Source organism: Pinus tabuliformis, chromosome 2_2, assembly GCF_031772625.1.
Source record: "Pinus tabuliformis cultivar Carrire ecotype Pingquan chromosome 2_2, CPIR1, whole genome shotgun sequence".
In the NCBI taxonomy this organism is placed as follows: Eukaryota; Viridiplantae; Streptophyta; class Pinopsida; order Pinales; family Pinaceae; genus Pinus; species Pinus tabuliformis.
Window position 1 is genome coordinate 536,962,774 of NC_142300.1, and position 16,391 is coordinate 536,979,164.

A 16,391-nucleotide genomic window follows, 5' to 3' on the forward strand; every position below is an offset into this window, starting at 1 on the left:
AGTGAATATATCATGGAAGACATCAAAATAGGCAAGTAGGATTTGTTTGTTTTTATATGTTATTATAAATATAGTCATATTGTTTTCAACATATTTAATACCAAAATATTATACTTATTTTTTTAGGATTTTTCTATGTCAATTTAAGTATATTGGTTGAAATATATTTTAGGGGAGAAAATATTGTGGATATCATCAATGCTATTTATATCAACAATACACAAGAATCAAGGAAAAAAACAAAGAGTACCAAACATTTAAATTGAATAAGAAAACCACATAAACAACGAAAAGAAATGAAACCCAACAATATAATTAAGTTGGAAATGTGATATTTAGATATTTATCAATTTTAGATGAAGATAATGCTAGTATTGGTACCAATGGAATTGCCACTCTAGCTCAAAATGAAAAGAACCAAGAGGAACACAAAACAACCATGCTTAAAGATGTATCCATTCCTAATGACAATGAATAGATTATTGATTTAGATACAACTCATTTAAATCATAGAAGGAGGAGGTATGTTGTTAATGATGATGTAAAAGTCATGGTTGTGCTTTGAATAACATGATTAAAAATTTAGAGGTATTAGAGAATCATAATGCCAAGTGTCGATCTAGGAGTTGGTGTTATCAAAACAACACAAAAGACCATTTGAGATTGATTGAGGAGGGAGAACTTGGTTGATAATGGCCATAGATTCTAATTGAATGTGAAGTAACTTTACAAGGTCATAGAATGTTGAGAGGATTAACAAATTACAAAGCCACAACACTTGCATATTCATAACTTGAAAACAGTTATGAGGTATGTCAATACATATGTACATGTGGTTGACTGTTTGGTTCTAGTTGACATGATGGAGGTTCCTAGTAGCGATGTATTTAGTTAATATATGACATGATGGAGGTTCCTAGTAGTGATGTATATATATATATAGTAGCGATGTATTTAGTTAATATATGACATGATGGAGGTTCCTAGTAGTGATGTATATATATATATATAGTAGCGATGTATTTAGTTAATATATGACATGATGGAGGTTCCTAGTAGTGATGTGTGTATATATAGATATAGATATATAGATATATATATATATATATATATATATATATATATATATATATATATATATATGTATATATGTATATATATATATATATATATATATATATATATATATATATAGATATTCCAAGGAAAAAAACAATAATTTTATTAAAGTATAAAATTACATCCACATATGCCTGAACGCATTCAAAAAACAACCTGAGGCAAAGAAAAAGATAGGACCCCATAGGGTCATAAGTATACCATCAGAAAAATTCCATAAAGTCCTCTACAATCAAAATATGCATATAATGCTAAAAAATGTATCAGTACATATGGAACCTAACAAGAAATCATAAGCCTGCTCGTGATGGCATGTGTACTATGATATATAAATAATATGGATATACAAATATAATAAATAATGAAGGATCAAGTTGGCCCAATTTGGGCCTAATGGACATGTAAAGACTCTATTTTATGGCCATATTTTTCCTTTGCGATTTTCCATGCTCTTGAGTCTAAGTCCAATCCCATCTTTGAGAGGAAGACTGCTTGTTGATTTATGTGCATAAGAATATGGTCATAGAAGATATTAGTGAAAATTGAACCATATGCTAAATATTTTGAAGAAGTGGATGAAGGCTAAGATTTTGTAAATAATATTCTCCCCTCATTCATTTTATCACCAAAACAGAGTCCCCATAAATAGGAATATTTGAGATGTTATGTTCGAGAGAAACATGTAGGAGGAGCTTGAGCGCCATAAGTTCGGCATAATTATTGGTAACCTAGCCCAGGCCTGCCCAAAAGGAGATTGAATGACGTTTGGAAAATAAGAAGAGCTCCCCATCCTTTTAGGGGATTCTACTGGTAAACTCCATCAAAGAAGGCCCACAAGGAGGATGTTTATATGATGGCCTCTTGGATGGGTGAAGGCTGGATAGAGGCGATTGGATTGAAGATTGTCTAAAGTACAACCAAACCTTGGATAATAACCTTCATAATGAAGGGAGGTTTGTCTTCAAATATAACTTGATTTAATTCAAGCCAAATTCCCCAAGCAATTGATAGTGGGAGGGATGTGTAGGCCTTGTCAACATGTGAAGAAATCCAACATTTTAGAATTTTTTCAATGAAGGGTCTTGACCAATGAAAAATTGCACCTTTTAACTTAGAAACCCCCCTATAAACCTCCTTGGAAAATGAGCAGTTGATGAAAATATGGTTGATAGAATCTAATTCTACCTTACAGAGAGGGAAACGACCGAGTTTTCTGGAAGGATCTCTTTTGCAAGTTTTCCCATTTGGGAGCCTTACTTTTGAGGAGATACCACATGAATAACTTTCCTCAGTAGGGCAATGAAATTTCCAAAGCTTCTTTCCCCACCAAAGTGGTTGGGAGATAGGAACTTCATACACAATACATTATAACCAAATTTTGGCAAGTAGTGGCTAGATGGGTCCCCAAACCAAATAATGGTGTTCATCATATTTACCAAGGAAATATGGGAATTACAGAGAGCTGATATGCATTGATTCCATTTTTCTATGAACTCCTCTTCCAAATTGATCTCTTCAGTACTCGACCAATCCTGAAATCCATGATCTCCTACTTTCTTGGATCTTTGTGATAATATGTAAAAAAACAACCTTCCTTGTTAATCTATCTAATGAGAATTTGGGGAAGAATATGATTCTTGATACAACCAATATAGGCATCCCTCCCAATGATACATTGAGCTCCATTCCATAATTTCCAGCACAAATATATGGGGGGCGGGGGGGGGGGGGGTATTTGAAAAGCTTGAATGAGGGCCTTCCAAATAATGGAACTAGAGGATATAGATTTGTTTGGATCCCTGATCCAATCCATCAGAGGAGTAGGGTTGATATATTTCTGAAAAGTGTATTAAGCCCATTATCCTTCACCTTGAATAAATCTCCAACCATATTTTGTAGCTAGCACTAAAGAAAACCATCTTAGATATGCTAGGCCCTAGCCATCGAGATATTTTGTAATGGTGATGGATTTCCAAGAAGCAAGTGAAAAATGGCTCTTGTCTTCCTTTCCTACCCATAAGAGCTGAAGAGATTTCTATTTTATCTTATCAAGGATCCCTCTGGGAATCCATGCTAGGGAGGACCAAAATATCATAATAGTTTCCATGATTGATTTTATAAGGAATTGACAACCAACTATGGAAAGCCAACGGTTGGACCAATATTGAATTCTATTTTCAATATTCCCTATCATCCATAACCAATCTGACTTTATATAGTTATTTGTTTTAAGAGTAAACCAAAAACATTTCATTCCTTGATTTAGGTCCCCAATTGGGACCTCTAGAGTTGTGGAAAACCTTTCTTGATCTTGTACGAACATGCCCCATGTGAAAAGAGAAGATTTTTATTTGTTTATTATCATTCAGGTTGAATTCCATAAAGCTTGGAGGAAAAAGATAAGAGAATTCAAATTTCAAATACCACCATCACAAAAGATGAGAATATCATCCATAAATAAAATGTGTGTTAGGGAATAGGTTGGCCCCAACTAGATTCCTTTGAAATTATTTCTAACCAAAGCTTCTTTGATGAGTCTTTTGAGGCTTTCCACAGTTATAAGGACCAAAAGAGGAGACAAAGGGAATCCTTCTTGAAGACCCTGACTTGCATTGAAAAAGTTGGATGCAACACCATAATGAATCTGTCTACCTCTCAGGAATCCAAATTTTTCTAGTGAGATATGCTTATAGGGTATTCTCTTAATCCTCACAACCATAATATTTGCAATAATTTTATAAACAAAATTTCATAGTGAGATCAGACAAAAAAGGTCAAAGGATGTGGGGTTATTTGATTTAGGAATGAGGGAAATGAAGGTGGAATTGGAAGGGGCAAGGATTTGTTCATGTGATTTTGAGTACTCCACCATATTTAAAATATATGGCCCCATAAAATAAAATCATCCAATATGGAATTCAATCGGGAGTCCATCTGGGCTCAGACTTTTTCCTTTTTGAAATCCATGGAGAGTCATTTCTAGTTCGTCTAAAGAGACTTTTTCCAAAAGAGAATCGTTGTCTTGGTCCTTCAAAAACTGAGGGAAGGAAAATGTCACTTTGAGGATATAATCAATATCTACCCTTGTTCTGCCTTGATAAATCTGATGAAAATGTGAGAAACCTTCCAAAGAAATGTCCTTAAAAGTGGTGGCTTGGGAGCCATCACTATTTTGAATAGTGATGTATTTAATTAATCAAGGCATTTTGAATATATTATTAGTTTATTGGGGGGAATTATTCTATTGAGTAGAAGAGAATTGATGCAAGAGTATTCAAATAACCCTTTTTGAAATAATGAATTGCATCTGTTATTTTAAAATATATAGAATCATTATTAGGAAATGATTATAACAAAGATAATGAGTTTATGATGTCCATGATATTCACTCAATGGGTGAGATTTATCCATAATAAATTTAAAGAAACATGTGATAGGGACAAGTCAAAGGTTGATGCAAGTTTTAGGAAGAAATGTTGTATGAAAATAAGCTTCATAATTAACAAATAAAGTGTGAAATGAAAATATTGTGAAGGAAGTGATGTATTTAGAATTGTGGATAATTAATTTCAATTGGATTTTTTTTGTTTGTCAAGTTGTCCGGGTTTGACTTCAGGCTTGACTCGTGGCTTGAGAAACTGTGACTTAGGGGTATATAATTCATCAAAAACACCCAGGGATTTCACCTAGCCTAGGCCACACTAGTCGTTAACATGGCTAGGATTTTTCCCACAAAGTTTCGAACCGATGACCTTCATATCATAGAGTGACTTTACAGTACATCTCATCACTGTCTATTCTATGCATTGTAGGCATTTTCAATTTGGATTTAAAACTCGATAAACATGGGATTTTATTAATGAAATATTTAATGTATGGGAGGATAATGGTATAACAATTAGAAAGTCAAAATATGTATGACCTTTATAGCAAGCACTTGTTAGACATGGCCTATAATCAATAATTTTCTAGAAGAAAAAAATATAACACTTTGGAGATCACCACATGGAGTAAAGGGTGAAACACTTAGCATGACTATACTATCACGTGTAAATTTGGGTATATTATCAAAAGAGGAAATGGTTGATGGATTTGAGAAGTAAGTTTGTTGTTTTTTTTTAGTGTTTATGTTATGAAATTTATTTTTTCAATTTATTGTTTAATGTATTGAGTATACACACACAAAAATTTCAAGGGTAGAATTTGGTCTCATGTATGGGAATGATGGCAGATGTTATCAAAGTACATAACTCCATTGGAGGTAGCTTCAATGATGAACATAAGAGATACTGGATTTATTGTGGATATTAGCTAGGTTGAAAATTCCTTTTGGTCCTAGAGTAAGACCTTAAACTATTTTTGAATGGATAAAAGCTTGTCTTCCTTGGATGTATGGAAATTAGGTAATGACCCAAGTCCTAAATACATTTGATAGAAGTGAAAGTATGCCCCCTTAGGAAGCACTAGCAAATATTTTCACGTGGCATGGTTTTACTTGAATAATAAAGTCGACTCAGACCACATTCGTGGATAAGAACCAATGATGGCTATTTTTGTTGTTGGTTGGCCATTGAGTTATGATACTTTTTTCCACTTTTGAAAAAAGAACAATTCTATTTATCTACTCACAAGGTTTATACGAGAATACAAAAACAAATTGTTAGATTGTTCTATTAGAAGAGTTGGAATGATATTAGACCCAACTATCTAGACTTAAGCTCTACAATAACCCTAAAATAATTTCTCATTGCATTAAAAAATTTATATTGAATTTATGTTTTATTACTTATAAATATATTTGTTTACAATTTTTTCATAAAAAAATTGAAGAGGAATATAAATAGAGTACTAGAAATCTTTCAAATTCATATTTAAAGAGCAAGTTTAAAATACAAAGAAAGAAGACAATGTTATGAAAATGTTCAACTTAATGATACCCTTGATCATTACATTTGGAATAGACCTAACACTTTGCAATATCAATAATTATATGGTCATAATGAAAACATTACTAATTTTGTTTCTAAAAGGGAGAACTCCCTAGTAATTGTAGATACCTCTCATAATTACAATATCCCAACATCAATAATGATGGTGAGCCTTATATTTACCAAGCATTCATTAAAGGGGTTAAAAGATTTATAGATGTAAAAATGTCAACATCTTTGAGATTTGTGGGTTTGCATTTAGATACAGAAGTAAAATTAGTGCCATTAATTTTCAAAGGTGAAGCAAACCATGGAAACAAATATATTAGTAAGATATTTAATTTGTATTATTTGGTGGTTAAAATGGAAATCAATTATATTTATTTATAAGTTTATTGAATTTTTATATAAGTCTCAAGGGTCAGCTCAATTGGTCAAGTCACCTTCATTAAAGCACCTCTGTTATTGAGAGGTCACAGGTTCAATTCTCTCGACACTCTTAGGGTCAGGCTCCAAAAGGAACTGATCTTTTTTATTAGATATTCCTAGTTAAATTATCCCGTGAATGTAGCAGTCACCAATCTTTAAGGACTATGAACTACATAGAAACAAAAATTGCATTGAATTTTTATCTAAGAACAAACCTAATCATTGTAATTTTAACAATGGTTCATTTATAAGTGGTATCAAAATATACATTTCACATTTTGAATATAAATAATATTCATAAACTTGTTTTTATCATGAATAAGTTGGAGGAAAATACAATGAATTATTGATTATAAACATTTATCAAAAGTCACCAACACTAATTAATTATTTTATAATACATTTCCAAATAAATGAGATTTAATTTTGGATTTGATTTCAAATCCATACAATTTGTGATATAATAAATATAAAATGATACTTCAATTTTTTCTTTTAAATTTCAGTTTGTTACCAATCTTTTTTATTAGATATTCCTAGTTAAATTATCCTGTGATTGTAGCAGTCACTGATCTTCGAGGACTGTGAACTACATACAAACAAAAATTGCATTGAATTTTTGTCTAAGCACAAGCCTAATCATTTTAATTTTAACAATGGTTCATTTATAAGTGATATCAAAGTATACATTTCACTTTTTGAATATAAAGAATATTGATAAACTTGTTTTTATCATGAATAAGTTGGAGGAAAATATAATAAATTATTGATTATAAACATTTATCAAAAGTCACCAACACTAATTAATTATTTTATAATACATTTCCAAATAAATGAGATTTAATTTTGGATTTGATTTCAAATCCATACAAATTTGTGATATAATAAATATAAAATGATACTTCAATTTTTTCTTTTAAATTTCAGTTTGTTTCTCCTATTTTAATTAATTGTTTTTCTCTATTTCATGATTAAGTACAATGCTAACATGTTTCTTATATAAAAGAATAAATATTATATCTATTGAAAATGTTACATTACAATGCAATTTTATTAAGCATCGAATTAATGATATTATGTCTCTTCAAATGAAATGAAATTATTTGGTTTAAAGAAAAGAAATTTTAATGAATCACATGTGGTAAAAATGTCAAAGGCGTCTCAACCAACACTATTGAAAGACTGTTTTTAGGAAGGATCGCTTTAAACAAATTAAAAGCATACAAAATGTCAAAGGAGTCTCAACCAACACTATTGAAAGAGTTTACTAGGAAGGATAATTTTGAACAAATTAAAAGCATACAAAACCCAATGGGATAGCATAACTATGTCTTAGAAGAAAGTAAAACCCTTGAAAACAATGGTGTAACTATTCATAATGATGAATTCGGCATCTTTAATATTATGGATTACTAATAAGGCATAAAGATAAAAGAAAGTTAAGTCCCCAAAATTGATGATAAGATATTGAAAATGATGAATTTGACGTCATTGATATATTTATTGATTAGTTTTAAGGTATTATTATTTCACCATAATTTTTTTTAATAATAATAATCTAATTTTAAGATCATAGCTAAGCCAAACCCCGAACTGGTTTATGACGCCCTTATTTGTAATCCAATGCATTCTTTACCCTATTACTTAGTTTGTTATTTTACTCTAATAATTTTTGTTTTATATATATATATATATATATATATATATATATATATATATATATATATATATATATATATATATATATATATATATATATATATATATATATATATAAATCATAAATATTTATTAATAGGTAAAAAAAGTTGCATTTGTACATGCCAATAGCATTCCTCCTGTCATTCAAAAATATGATCTCAAAAATATGGGTTCATGCAAAAAAGAGAAACAAAACAACCCTGTGATCATCATTATGAAATATCTAACTGACCTCTAGAACAATATTTTAAGATAGATAAACAATATATAAGTTCATGACAATTTACAGATACTACCGCCATATGCTTTAAACATAGCACATATCAAAATATTTAACAATTGTAAAATAGAACAAAATAAACCAAAGATAGGACGTAGCCTTGACTTCCAAGTGAAATCAAATCTCGGTGAAAGGCTGGTGCTGATATGAATGAACTATCCCTACTAAGTACTCACTGATTTTCCATACTCCCAAATCCTGCAGAGCACCCTCCTTAGCTAGGATGTCTGCATCAACATTTTGTTCCCTGTATATATGGCAACATGAAATAAAATCAAAATATTGTTTTAACTATTAAATCTCCTCAAGGACATGAATCAAAGTGTGATTTTGGAATCTATGAACAACATTGAACCAATTTATGACATTTAAAGAATCTCTTAATACTTGAAGAGAGTGACACTCTTTCTCCAAGACCCAACAAAGGAGACTTTTTAGAGAGAAGTTCTACGAAATTATTAGATCCTCTGCCCAAACTAATTTTTGATCTGAAGACATGTTGACGATTAAGATACAAATTTAGACCTCCTCCACAAAACCCATTTTTATCAGAGGCCTTGTCAAAATAAGACTAAGGGATTTGATGATTTACTTCTTTAACAACAATAGCATGAGGGACATAGGTTGGTTTCTTTGTAGGAAGAAGTGCATAAATAAATACAATATTTGAAGCAATGAGGGTTGGGGCATGTTATCACTTTGTATTTCTTAAGGCTATGAAAGAAATACAAAGGTAACCACAAAACCACTTTGGAAGTTGGCATCTAGCCCTGCTAGCTTCAAAGAAGGATCTCTCCTTTAGATTTAGATTTTTTTATATTAAGATATTAGGCTAGTTATGTGATCCAGGTGGATATTGGTGGCCACCTTCCAATACCACTTAGACCACCACCATTGTTTCTTTCAGATTTTTAGTTTCCTTAATTGTAGCATAGTTTACTATTTTTAGCAGTTTTTCGGATCCTAAACTTCCGAAGCCGTTTTCAGGCCCTAAATGAAATTTTTTTTGGCAATCTACCGTGAGCGACTTTGCATAAGTCATTTTTTTTATCGTAGTCCTCGGAGAGGTCTTTCTAATGGGGTATCATGCGCATCAAATGGAAATAATATGACCAAGTCCGACCCCGGAAAGTTGGTTGCCCAACTAACCCAAACGGGACCCATAAACTCTTGGTGTTACATCTCCTTGGGTTAGGGTTTTGGTTGTTTAGGGTTTTCTCTTATTTTTCAATAATAAAAAGGCCCTTGAGCCTCATTGTAACGCAGTTCAGAGGCATGTAGCCACCACATCTCTTCTCAGAGATAAGCTACCATCGTCGAGCTAGTCTCATTTCCATACTGTTTGTAAGCATATTTCATTATTTGATATTAATCAAAGGAAGTGTTATTTCTATTGCATCTCTATATTTATGGTTATATCTGTAATTTGTTGTGTTCCTGTTTAAATTCGGATCAGTGGTATCATAGCGATCTGCTCTTTCTTTGTTTTTCTTTGCATGTCCCCAATGAGGTCGGGATATAAGGAGTTAGGGCTCGAACTGGTCAAACCTTTGCAAGACCAACCTCGTAAATCCTGATGGCCTCCCATGGAGGAAGAAAAGAAAGACGAGGGAGCAGGAGATCCTATCAAAATATTGCTTGAGGAGGCCCTCGAGAAACAAAGGAATGCGATGATGGATAACTTTGCCCAGATCCTTCAACGATTGCCCACCGGCGGCACATCCACATCCAACAGCCACTTTGGAGGCTCCACACCTTTTAAGGTACAAGTAAACTTTGACATTCCCATATTTGAGGGCCAAATAGATGTAGACATCGTAGATAAATGGTTGAATCTATTAGAAGGATATTTTTTTGTTCATGATTTTTCTAGTCGAGAAAAGATTACTTTTTCTCTTCTCAAAGTCGCCCCCCACGTCAAGGATTGGTGGGAAACCTATTGTGAGCAGAAGGATGAAAGTACGAACTCACTGTTTTCATCCGCTCCCACTTGGAATTCATTCCAGGACACCATCAAGGAGCAGTACTACCCTGTCAGGAGCTATGAGGACAAATACATAAAGTGGACCACGCTGCAGCAAGGAAGGGACCAAGATGTGCCAGAGTTTACCAATGTTTTTCATACCCTGTGCATGAAGTTGGGCATCAACGATTCTGAGAAACATTTAGTACTCAAGTACCGCAGCTCACTACATAGATACAGTCAGGATGAGATGGAGTTCTTGGACATCTCCTTGGTCGGCACAGCGTACCAATATGCCGTCAAGATCGATCAAAAGTTTAAATAGAAGAAGCAAGACTTTGGATCTGTGAATCCGAAGTAAGGGAAAGGTGCCCCCAAACCACAAAACAAAGGACAAAGCCAAGGTAGGACAGCCCAAGACAACCCGCTAAGGCCACAAGCAAAGGACAACACTGCAAAGCCGAAGAAGGACATGGGAAAGTGGTGTGAGTTCTATAAGAGCTCCACCCACACACCAGTGAGTGTCGAGCCAAGCAATCACTGGTGGTCAAGCTGAAGGCTTCAGAATCATATGCATGTTTTGACTCTGAGTCAGAACCCGACAAGGGGAATGAAAAAGGGAAGTAGATTATTGATGCCGAGCCCAACACCACCATCACCACCATAAAGATCCAGAAGGAGGAACTAGAAGATCCAAAGGGGGGGAGCGTCTCTTTCACTCCCAGATGTGGGTGAAGGGTTTCCCGCTGCAATTCATTGTCGACAGTGGGAGCCAAAAGAACCTCATTGCAGTAGAGGTCGTGAAGCAGCTAGGCTTACCGACCACAGCACACCCATAACCATACACCATCGAGTGGCTTCACTAAGGATAGGATCTACACATGAGCCAACAATTTTGCCTTCCATACAGCATCAAGCCCTTCACAGATGAGGCATTATGTGACGTTTCTCCCCTTGATGTTTGTGATGTATTATTAGGCCAACCATACTTGTGGAAGCGACATGTTATGTATGAGTGAAGGCCTCGCACTATTATTATTACATTAGTAAATAAGTTGTACATGACACCGGAGGTAGCCCCACCTACTGCCATCTCTCTGGTTACTGCAAAACAATGAAGTAAGCTAATTTCAAAAACTAAGAAATTTATTTTCCTGATGATATGCCCTTAAGGAAAGAAGAAGACAGTGGCCACAACCTCCAGAAAATTCCCCTCCACACGACAGAAACAGATGAACAAGGTCATGGAGGAGTACCTGGACATCTTCACCCCCCTCACAAGGGTGCCTCTATATTGTCAGGTCAAGCACTCCATCGATCTGACCCCAGGTGCACCGTTACCCAATGGACCAATCTATTGATGCTCTGGTCTGGATAACAATGAAATCAAGAGGAAAATTCAGGAGTTGTTATAGAAAGGTCACATTCGGTCAAGATCATCACTCTGTGGGAGCCCAATCATGTTGGTATAAAAGAAGGATGGGACTTGGAGACTTTACATTGACTATCAGGTGCTGAACAAGATCACTGTCCGGAATAGGTACCCGATCCCATGGATTGATGACCTTCTGGACCAACTCAAGGGAGAAAAATACTTCAGCAAGATCGACTTGAAGTTCGGATATCACTAGGTACCTATCGAACCCTCTGATGTGTGGAAGACTTCCTTCAAAGCTAAGGAGGGCCTTTTTGAATGGTTGGTTATGCCTTTCGGGTTGACGAATTCTCCTGCAACCTTCATGAGGTTCATGGATGACATCTTATGGCCATTCACCAACTCATTTGTACTGGTATACTTGGATGAAATCCTGATCTTTAGCCAGAGTTGGGAAGAGCACTTCCACCGCATCCAACATGTTCTCCAAACACTGCGGCAACACAAGCTATGTGCCAATTTGGAGAAATGTACTTTTGGCATGACCCAGGTTCAGTATCTAGGATACATTATTGATGAATGAGGGGTGCATGTGGATCCAGTCAACATCGAAGTCATTCGGGATTGGCTAGCTCCAACCACTCTGACAGAGCTCCGCAGCTTTCTAGGTCTTATCAATTTCTACCACAGGTTTGTGTTGGGGTTCTCTCATATCACTTGGACCTTGAGTCAAGTCACCAAAGGAGGAGCGAAAGAAAATTTCTTTTGGTCTGAATCTCAACAAAAGGCATTCGCAGAGTTGAAACATCGCCTCTGCTCTACACCAGTGCTCACATTACCAGGCTTGCAACAACCATTTTAGATTGAGATATATGCCTATGACTGTGCTATTGGGGCAGTCCTTACTCAATAGGGGCATCCAGTGGCATATCACAGTGAGACACGGTCTGGAAGTATCCCACTTAAAGAGATGTATTCCATTGTGCAGGCATGCCAACAATGGAAGCATTACATTTTTGGGAAGGAGACGGTCATCCACATAGACCATCAATCCCTACAATTCATACAGATGCAAGGGAAGTTACATAATGATTTCCATCAGAATTGGTCCACATACCTATAACAGTTCCATTTGAATATCAAGTACAAGAAGGGTAGCACAAATAATGTTGCAGATTGCCTCAGCCGACCACCAATCATGGTGTTAACTATTGTGCTCAACTCTTGTGGGCACGAGACTTTTGATTGGCCACTTCTCTTCAAAATCAATCTAGAGTTCGGCCACACATACCACATGCTCTTGGGGGGTCAGCAAGTTCAAGGTTTTCACCCATGGGATGCTATGTTATGCCATATGGGACACCTTTGTGTTCCTTCAAGCGAGCGTGCGAAGATGATTTGGGAAGTGCACTACAGTCAAGCCATTGGGCATTTCAGGGTCGAGAAAACAGTGGTAGTACTACAGAAGTATTTCTGTTGGCCGAATCTTCAACAAGATGTTAGGAAGTACATCAGATCCTACATTGCCTATGCCATCGCAAAACCGACCATCAAGAAGCAAGGTCTCTATACTCTGCTGCCTACCCCTAGTCAACCTTGGGAATCCATCTCCATGGATTACATGTCAGGCCTTCCTTCTACTAAGTGTGGCAACGACTGTGTTTTTGTGGTCATCAACCGATTCTTGAAGATGGCCATTATGGCATCCTATAAGAAGAGTATCACAACAGAAGCCATTGCTAAACTCTTCTTTGAACAAGTGTGGGTACACTTTGGGATCCCATAGTCTATCATCTCAGATCGGGACAACAAGTTTGTCAGAATATTTTGGTCTAGTCTCTCGTCAATGCTGGAAACTAATCTCACTAAGTCCACAGCTTTCCATCCCCAAACTGATGGTCAGACAAAGGTCGTCAACAGGATGATCATACACATTCTGTGAATTTAGAACTCAAAGCATACACGCACATGGGATGAGAGCCTCCCCTATGTCCAGCATAGCTACAACCGAGCTCTCCACAGCTCGACTGGCCACAACCCTTTTTAGGTGGGCTTGGGATTCCAGCCACTATGTTCCATTGATGTGGCCATACCAATTGCAGCAACTCACAGAGATTTGGCTCATGTACAGTCCAAAGCCGACAAGGCAAATAGCTTCATTGAGCATATTCAATACATCTGCCAATAGGTCAATGACATACTGGACAAAACCAATTCCAAGTACAAGCAGCAACATGATCAGCATCGGGTGCCACACAAGTTCCAGGTGGGTGACAAAGTTTGGCTACATTTGCAGAAGGATTATCTCGTTGGGCCCCACCGCAAGATTCGCCTGCTTCGATACGGGCCATAAACCATCACCAATGCTATGGGAGATAATTCTTTTGAGCTCAGCATTCCCCCATTCCTTGGCCTGAACCCATTGTTTAATGTGGATTGCCTTCAACCATACTTTCCACCATTACTAGACACATCTGACATTGCAGAATAGCTCACACCAACAGAGTTAAATCCAGATTGCATGGAAAAAGTTGCAACTGATCGAATCATGGACACGCGGATCAAGAACACTCACCAACAGAAGATCCAACTATATCTAGTTGTCAAAGCAGGCCAACTTTTTCATCAGGGCAATTGGCTCACCAGAGACCAAGTTCAGCAGAAGTTTCCTCACCTCATGGAGGAACTCAATGCAATGGGGACCATTGCTGCCTAAGGGGGGAGGAATGATCTAGGTGGATATTGGTGGCCACCCTCCAATACCACTTGGACCACCACCATTGTTTCTTTCATTTTTCAATTTCCTTAATTGTAGCACAATTTACTATTTTTAGAATTTTTTCAGGTCCTAAACTTCCGGAGCCTTTTTGAGGCCCTAAACAATGTTTCTTTGGCAATCTACTGCCAACGACTTGTGATAAGTCATTTTTTTCCATCGTAGTCCTTGGAGAGATCTTTCCAATGGGGTATCATGTGCGTCAAACAGAGATAATATGACCAATTCACGACCCTAGAAAGTTGGTTGCTTAACTAACCCCAACGGGGCCCATAAACTCTTGGTGTTGCATCTCCTCGGGTTAGGGTTTTGGTTGTTTATGGTTTGCTCTTATTGTTTAATAATAAAAAGGCCCTTTAGCCTCATTGTAATGTAGTTCAAAGGCATGTAGCCACCACATCTCTTCTCAAAGATAAGCTACCATCGTCGAGCTAGCCTCATTTCCATATTGTTTGTAAGCATATTTCGTTATTTCATATTAATCAAAGGAAGTTTTATTTCTGTTGCATCTCTGTATTTATGGTTATATCTGTAATTTGTTGCATTCTTGTTTAAAGTCGGATCATTATGAAATTTCAATAGTCTAGCTTTTGATTTGGTTTGGTTGTTTGGTTGATAATGTAACAATATTTCATTGGGCAATGGAATCAATTTACTTCGAAAGGATTTATTTCAGCATTGACAGACAGATCTAATAGGGAAAGGTAGGGAGATTTATTGGATCTTATATGTTTGATGAGATGGAAAAAAAGGAAATGATCAACTGTCCATTAAGAAGAGATAAATTAAGAATTATATTGCTTAACTTCAGTAGAAAACATTGAAATTGTTCAAAAGATAGAACTAAGTTTACTTAAACAAATTCAGATTCATAATTTTCTTTGAACAAAACAGATTAGAAAACAAATATGAAATTAAAAAGAAAGGAAAACACAGTGACAAAGGGGAATATCACTTCACCAAAAATCTAACACAAGAATCCTATAAGAGCTTTCGTATTACTGAAATGTGTCCACTGGAACTTTATGGAACAACTTTACATCAATGGTCCTTTTCTTTTACATAAACATCAACCTCTACTACTTCGAATTATGAAGTACTTACATAAAATAATCACAAAAATATCTTGATGTCAAAAGATCAAGACAAAATCCTAAAATATCTAAAACTAGTTACACTAATAGTACAAAACTTTAGGAATTTGGAACTGCTAGAGCTAGCGACACTATTATCAAGGATGGATGTTGATGACTAGTCCCAAAAAGGTGTTGCCTCGCTATCTGAGATAAAATATGTTTCACTCAAGTAATTCAAATAAGTGATCCCATCAATCTTCACTACGGATAGAAAGTTTTATTAGCTTTCTACATGATTCATTAACTTTAGTTTATTTCTCAAATGTAGGCTTGTTGATGAAAATGTGTTTGATCTCATGTTTAATGATCAAATCAAACTCTAAATCCTCTAGGAAATCGTTTCCTATAATACTTCCTTTTACCCCTACAAACTTAGACTTATCTTGGGCAATGGTAAATAATTTGTGATTGTAGTCACTCAAACTGATCAATCTATCATTCATTGCTACCAACCCTAGTAGCCCTCTCTGATTTAGTAAATTGAACTTGGTATGAAACCTTTGAACAACAGTTTCCAGAGTCTGACACATATTCTCTAGTTGTATCATAAGGTTCTTCCTTTGTATAACTTTCTTTATCTCCAAAATAGTTTCAGTTCTGTCTACAATCTAAAGCTCCTCCAGTTCTTCCTTAGTTTTATAATTCAACACTTTGACTAAGGTTGTTTCTTCACTCGGCTTGTCT